General features: G+C 47.5%; 1 pseudogene; it reads right to left on the bottom strand.

Annotated features, from left to right (window-relative positions):
• Nucleotides 1–349: 349 nt before the first annotated feature.
• On the bottom strand, nucleotides 350–1,265 carry LOC116272693 (annotated as a pseudogene).
• Between the last annotated feature and the right edge of the window lie 6,119 nt (nucleotides 1,266–7,384).

Raw genomic sequence — 7,384 nt, 5'->3', positions numbered from 1 at the left:
GCTCAGTTGGAGGGTATGTGCGTCTTCGTCTTTAATAAATACTACCGACATTTGAAAAGCCCGACAATGTCAAGGACTGGCCAGAGTCCCATGTGCAATGGGTGTGGAATGGCAGCTCACTGTAGCAGGTGCGGGGACTCAGTTGGGGTCTTGGAGAGGCACTTAGTTATAGCAAGAGTGTTTCATAAATGATATCTGATACAGTCAAGATTAGTGGGGAATAAAAACACGTTGCTTGGAAGTACTTATCCATAAATCTAAAGTCAGCAAAAGTCTTCTTTTTCTAAAGTGAAAATACTTTTTTCAGAGGGAGGGGAACAATTTAAAATAAACCAGAACACCCTTCATATTAATCATTCTTCTCATATACCTCAAATTTGTAGTTAATGTCTTTCTCCTCCTGGACATCCGAGAGAAAACCTGGGTATTCTGGCAGAAGTTTATATTTCTCCAAATCAATTTCTGGAAAATACGTGTCACTTTCAAAGTCCTGCATGATCCTTGTCACAAATAGTTTAAGATGGCCTGGGTGATTAATGGTTTCCTTATGAATAGAACTGCCACCAACTATCCAAACCATCTCTACTTTATTTGCTAATTCTGGTTGTTCAGTAAGTTTTTGTTTTTTTGTTGTTGTTTTGTTTTTTGTTTTTTGTTTTTGTTTTTTTGAGACGAAGTCTCTCTCTGTCGCCCAGGTTGGAGTGCAGTGATGCGGTCCTGCTCACTGCAAGCTCCGCCTCCCAGGTTCACGCCATTCTCCTGCCTCAGCCTCCCGAGTAGCTGGGACTACAGGCGCACGCCGCCACTCCCGGCTAATTTATTTATTTTTTTATTTTTAGTGGAGACGGCATTTCACCGTGTTAGCCAGGATGGTCTCGATCCCCTGACCTCGTGATCTGCCCGCCTGGCCTCCCAAAGTGCTGGGATTACAGGAGTGAGCCACCGCGCCCAGTCGGTTGTTCAGTAAGTTTTAAGGCATCGTCCAGACTTCTGGCAAGAAAATGAACCTCCTTGTGGAGGTTCCTTGAGTTCTCTGCTGAGAACTAAATTAATTCTATCCTTTAAAGGTCGATCCTTCTCAGGAATGGAGAACCAGGTCTTCCTACGCATAATCACCAGATTCTGTTTACCTTCTACTGAAGAGTTTGTGTCATTCTCTGGAAATATCTGAATTCATTCCTGAGCGGTGGCCAGGGCAGGTCCCCGTTCTTGCTAATGCCCATGTTCTGGGACACAGCGACGATGCAGTTTAGCAAATGAACCATGACAGCAGCGGTGAGCACCTCCGAGCCCGCTCGCTACACAGGGACGTGCGGCCAAGATTGGCCGGAAGGTTTTTACTTGGAACCTGGAGGATGAACAATGACATCCCTCTCTCCACCTTAAAGCTCATCCTGGGCATCCACCTCCTGGTAGCAGGAGCAGCGCAGCAGCGCCCCCTGGTGGTCCATGCGCTTCCTTTTGCAGATCACTCACAGCCATGAGACCCTCCTCTCCTTTCCAATCACCTGGGATTTCTTCACTGGACATCATTCTGCGTCAACTTTCCTGTAAAGTAAAAGAAGCGTGAGGTTGCTGGAGGAGGAATGGTGTCATTCCCCACCTTTGGCGAGATCCATGTCACCGTGTTCAAGGGAAGCGCCAGACCTTATTCCCTATGCAGAGAGGAGGCTCTGGCCATGAAGGCGCCTTTGGAGGGGTGAGGACCCGCTACACTGAAGGCCAAGAGCCTGCAGACGGTGGAGAAGGCTTCCCCTCAGTTGTGTCCTATCAGATTCTTCCAAGAGTCAAGGAGTAGACCTGCATATTGCCTCTGGTGATGTGAGCTGCACGCACACCTAGAAGTGAGGTCACCCCTGCTGGGGGTCCTGGGGCTACTGGTTGTTCTGCTTGCTCAGTGTCCAGAGACGAGGATGAGAAGGAGGCTTTGTGCAAAATAGTAACCATGCTCTATACATTATTTGTGTCATAAAATAAAAGACTCCAAAAGGAAAAATATAACTATCTAAAATGTGTGCCCTTCAATAAAAAGTAAATACCCATTAACCATTAGGGATAGACGTTTACAGGGCAAACCAGAGGCCCCATCATTTGCCCCACTTCAACATTAAACTCTTTAATGTTAAACTCTTTCCTCCCCCAAGTAAAAACACATCCTGACTTTTATGATCATCATTTCTTTTATATACATACACACACACATACACACACATATATATATATATATTTTTTTTTTTTTGAGATGGAGTCTCGCTCTGTCTCCAGGCTGGAGTGCAGTGGCGCAATCTTGGCTCACTGCAACCTCCGCCTCCCGGGTTGAAGCGAGTCTCCTCCCTCAGCCTCCTGAGTAGTTGGGACAACGGGCACACCCCACCACACACCCAGCTAATTTTTGTATTTTTTAGTAGAGACGGGGTTTCACCATGTTGGCCAGGATGGTCTCGATCTCTTGACTCGTGATCCACCCACCTCGGCCTCCCAAAGTGCTGGGATTACAGGCTTGAGCCACCATGCCCGGCCTCTATTTTATATTTTTATCTTCCAAAATTATAATTTAGTTTTACCTTTAGAAATATGATTTTGTTCTCTTTTATTCTATCGATTCTTCCTTGAATTTATATTGTGTGGTAGAGCTTCCCATAGTGTGCATTTTGCTGATTGCTCCCCAAGTTGTAGTTTAATATGTATTTCTAGTATCTGTTATGCCTCTAAACTGGTAACTGGCTACAGAGATCAGCTTCTATTCAGGCTTGATTTCTATTTCACTTGTACTTGTGTAATGCTACTGTATCGTGTTCTTCCAAAAAGAGGAAGAATCTCACAGTATTTTCTTTTTTTTTTAAGACAGAGTCTCTCTCTGTCCCCCAGCCTGGAGTGCAGTGTCACGATCTCTGCTCACTGCAAGCTCCGCCTCCCGGGTTCATGCCATTCTCCTGCCTCAGCCTCCTGAGTAGCTGGGACTACAGGCGCCCGCCACCACGCCCGGCTAAATTTTTGTGTTTTTAGTAGAGACGGGGTTTCACCGTGTTAGCCAGGATGGTCTCGATCTCCTGACCTCGTGATCCACCTGCCTCAGCCTCCCAAAGTGCTGAGATTACAGGCGTGAGCCATCGCGCCTGGCCAGTTTTATTTATTTATTTATTTTTTGTATTGTTAATCGTCATTGCTGTTCAATGGCTAAATCTGTTCATTCATTATCGATTGCAAAAGAGTTATTACAGTCTCAGTCTCTCATTCCTTCTTCATTTACTATCTGAATAATTTCTAAAGGAAGAGATTTGTCCTCCCCTACTGTTTGTTTACTACTAGAAACTTGTTTTTTGGTACTCAGCTATGACCCAGTGATTGCACTCTTAGTTATCAACCAATAGAAATGTGTGTATGTGTGTGCCAAAATATATGAAAATATTATTCATAGCAGCACGATTTGTAAAATCTAAATATGACATAATTGTCTATCAACAGTGAAGGGACAAGAAGTGTGAGCTATTTATAAAGCGGAGCATTGGACAGCCATGGGAGTGAATAGGCTATGGCCACACACAGCGAGATGGTGAGACCCAGGCGCATGTATAATGCCATTCAACTGGAACTGGCAGAACTCATCTGTGTTAGAAATCAGGAGTGGCTACTCTAGGGTTGGGGAGGGTGGTTTATGAGTCTCACCTTTTGGAGGCTACCTATGGGTCCAGCAGCACTGACTCCCACCTACCAAGGCCGTTGAGTGACCTGGCAGGATGGGCGTGTGAAGGGAGCTAGTGTGGTTCCTGCATGCATGTTCCCATCCTGCCAGGTCTGAGCTGGTCCACAGTGAAGCCTGGCTAACTTCCATTTGTCTGCTTGGTTGTTCAGTGCCACCTCAGGGGTAGGTATTTTCTGCGTGGATGGGGTGTTAACTTGGGGTTCAGGCTCTTTCCACATGGACTATTTCCATCTCATGAGGGGCCTGTCCAATCTATGACTCTGTAGGTGACACACAAGCCAATTCATGTAAGTACTTGGAATCACATGGTTCTTGGTGTCCCATGGTCAAGAATTCTATCTGATCAGGGCCAGTAATACTAAAAGTTGCTTTGAGAAGGGGCATATGTCTTTGCTGTGGATGACATGATCTTACTCCAGAATCCCAGGTCCTCCATTGTGACTCTCCCACTGATGCTTGGCTCGGCTCCATCCCGCATCTTTCCCCAGCCCTGCCACCTCCAGCACCAGGGGGACTGAGGGACGGTGACTGCCTGCACCACAGCCTGGATCTGCTGCAGTGTCCTTTTTTGTGTAGGCCCCACTTGAAGCTGGCATCCTCGTATGTCACCCAAAATGTGGCCAAAAGATATACCTACGTATGGAATGTGGTGTTGTCAGAACCCGAAGAGATTCACCAGGCAATCTGCTCCTCTCTCTCTTTGTTCTTTTCTGTGAGGATGAAAGATGTAATGGGTTTTTTGTTTTGTTTTGTTATGTTCTTATCGGAAGAAATTTCCCTGCATGCCCCTAGCCACCGCACTCATACAATTTCACTGCAGTGGCCACTCCTGAAGTTCTGTAAGATTTGTCCTCCTCTTTCTGGGGTGCATGTGTTTTACCAAGGCCTCCAGCATACTTTCCACCTTCTTTCTCATCCATCCCAATCTATGATGTTGCCAATGAAATGAACAAATTTAACATTCTGTAGAATGTTCGGAATCTCTGAAGACTCTGTTATAGATGGCAGGAGAGTTCTAACAGCTCTCAGGGAAACTGTAAATAAATGTGGTATGAATGTGAATAACTCCATATCCACTTTCTAATTGGAAAGGAAAGCACTCAGCAAATCCCCGGCTGCACACCATTGGCCTGCAGCCTTGTTAACCTCCGCTAGCAGTGATATCCGGCCAGCATGGCAGCTGCAATCAAGACTGCCACTAGGTCAAGTCTGAAGTAATCCTGTTCATTCTTTAGACCCCATCAGGCTTCAGCAAGGACAGAATACACACAGATAACAGGCAACCCCAACACCACCCCACTTCCTACAGCTCTCTAATGGTCGTGCTACCCCCACAATACCTGCAATAACCTCCACAAGACCTGCCCTGGGATGTGACATCACTTCCGATTCAGTTGAGAAAGCAGCAGTTTCAGAGACTTCCCTTTGGCCTTCAGCCCAAAAAAAGCCCTTACTGCACAGGCGAGGGACCCAGTGTGGGGGTGACTCCAGCTGCCAGTGCATCATTGCCAGTTATGTTCTCATGGAATAGGGAAACAAACAGGGCTGGGACTACAGGATTATGAGTTATAATGTGTCCTGGCCTCTGGAAGCCCCTCTCTGATGAACATGATGGAGCTGTGGAAATCTGGACATCAATGTCAGCTCACACCCAATGTCAATCCTCCCCCAAATTCTGCCTATTTCCCTTGCCCAGTGTACTGAGTAAATGGCTGTAGGTTCCTTTGCAAAAGAGCTCAGGGAATTGAGCCAACATACACTTCCATGCTGTTCCAGGGTCTTCCTCCTATGGGTATGGACTCCTCCTCTGTCACTGGGATGTGAATCTGAAAGTTGACTGAGGTCTACAGGCATTGAGAATGGAACATGATTTTGTACTGAGTCAACCACCCTCACCCTCCTGCTCCTCAATTCTTGCTTTCTTTCCATAGATATCAAGCAGCTCCCTTGCTGGCTGTCCTTCTGTTCTGAACCTGAGACACTGCCCTCTGTTAACCTTCCCCACACTCCCTGCAGGTCAAGCACCACCTTGGCTGCTCTGTTGGGGTTGTCATGGTAACTGTGCCCTCTGACTTTTGCAGGTCACTGCCGCCACTTGATCTCTATCTTTTCAGGGCCACATCCTCAAACAGATAGTAACTAGCCAAAGTCTGGGGTTCCTATCATCATCCCCATCCTACAGAGGACAGAACCCCGACACTTCTTAGTGATGCAGGTCTCTCTCACCAGCATGTTCATGAGGGCTCTGGTGCAAGGTGTGCCCTCTGGGCCTTCTGGAGGGACATGACCCTGATAGGCCTCTGGCCTCATATAATGGCTCCATCCACACCTCAACTTTCCTCCGCCTTCTTATTTCATCCTCTGCATGTTCCAGAGCAACTAAGTCATGGTTAACTTGTTGAGAGTTGGGCATTATTTTTTCCCCATCTACATAGAGCCACTCAGCAGTGAGTGTGCCTCATGCCCTGGAATCCCTGATAAACCTATGTCCTGAGAAACTGTCCTCAAACCAGAGGATTTTTATTCATCCAGCTGACATTCTGATGCTTTGATCAAACACCCTCACATTCCAATCCCGGAAGTGCTCCGTGGGCTCCTACAAGGCCATGCCGGCTGGTTCCTGCAGAGCTCCTGAGAGGGATTCCCGCTGCATCACAGTGGGGAGGCTTCTGCAGCATCTTCCAGTACAGGAAGCGGGAACTATTACCAGAGAAAAGGGAGCCTCCCCTGCATGCCCAGAGGGTCCTGGAGGGCACCCATCGGATAACTCTGTTCCAGTTTGCAGGATCTCAGGTTTCCCCAGCAGGGCCCTGACTTTCCCACAACAGGCGTGCCTTGGCTGAGTGTCAAACATCTCTGGAGTGCTGTGACCCTCACAGTGATGTCTTCAGCTGCTATTCCACGCTACCTGCCCTTCCTCTAGAGGAGATAAAGGACTGTCCATGAGACACTGCAGAGGCACTCACACATAGCCACCGACTGCTGTTAACAATCCTCAGATTCTCATTCTCCTTTTATAGGACACCAACACGGTCGAGTAGTATTCAGCCAACTCCACTGTCTCTGTAGGTTTCCCTCTCACCCTGTCGTTACTGTGCAGAGGCTTCTATCATCACACCTGCCATAGCTTCCCCTAACCAGGGCATCTTCTCAGGTCAGCACTGGGCAGATCCATAGTTGCTCGGCTGTACCTTGTGCTATGCACTTTCTGTGTCCTCCACCAACCCAGATGGCATCCTCTTGGCCAGCCAGGCAGTGGGTGAGCTCATCCCAAATCCCCATGCTTTGGCCTGTGTTCTTGGAACACTCCTGACACCACTCTTGTTAGTTAGGTTGAAGAGAAGACCCTAATATCTATTAAAGGTGTGATATTTTATTCAGGGAAATGCTTATGAGTGAAATCGGGGAGGAAGACAGAAAACGCTGGGAGAGCCATCGTGGGTAATGCAAGTCTAAAACCCAGTGAAGGAGAGAGGGAGGGAGAGTCAGCTGGAAGCGCCCTAGACCCACTGCAGTCTAAGGGAAGTTCAGTAAGGTGATCAGGGAGCCCTGGAGCTCAGTTTGCCTTCAGTGGAGGAAAGATCCTGCTTTAGTTTCCCTGCTGTTCTCAACCGTTGGCTGGAAGAAGCTCATGGGAACATGGTTTCAGAGAAAATGTAGTGATAGGCTTCAGGCTAGAAT

Source organism: Papio anubis, unplaced genomic scaffold (assembly GCF_008728515.1).
Source record: "Papio anubis isolate 15944 unplaced genomic scaffold, Panubis1.0 scaffold1616, whole genome shotgun sequence".
NCBI lineage: Eukaryota > Metazoa > Chordata > Mammalia > Primates > Cercopithecidae > Papio > Papio anubis.
The sequence above is the reverse complement of the archived record's forward strand: the minus strand, read 5'-3'. Positions and strand labels throughout refer to the sequence as shown.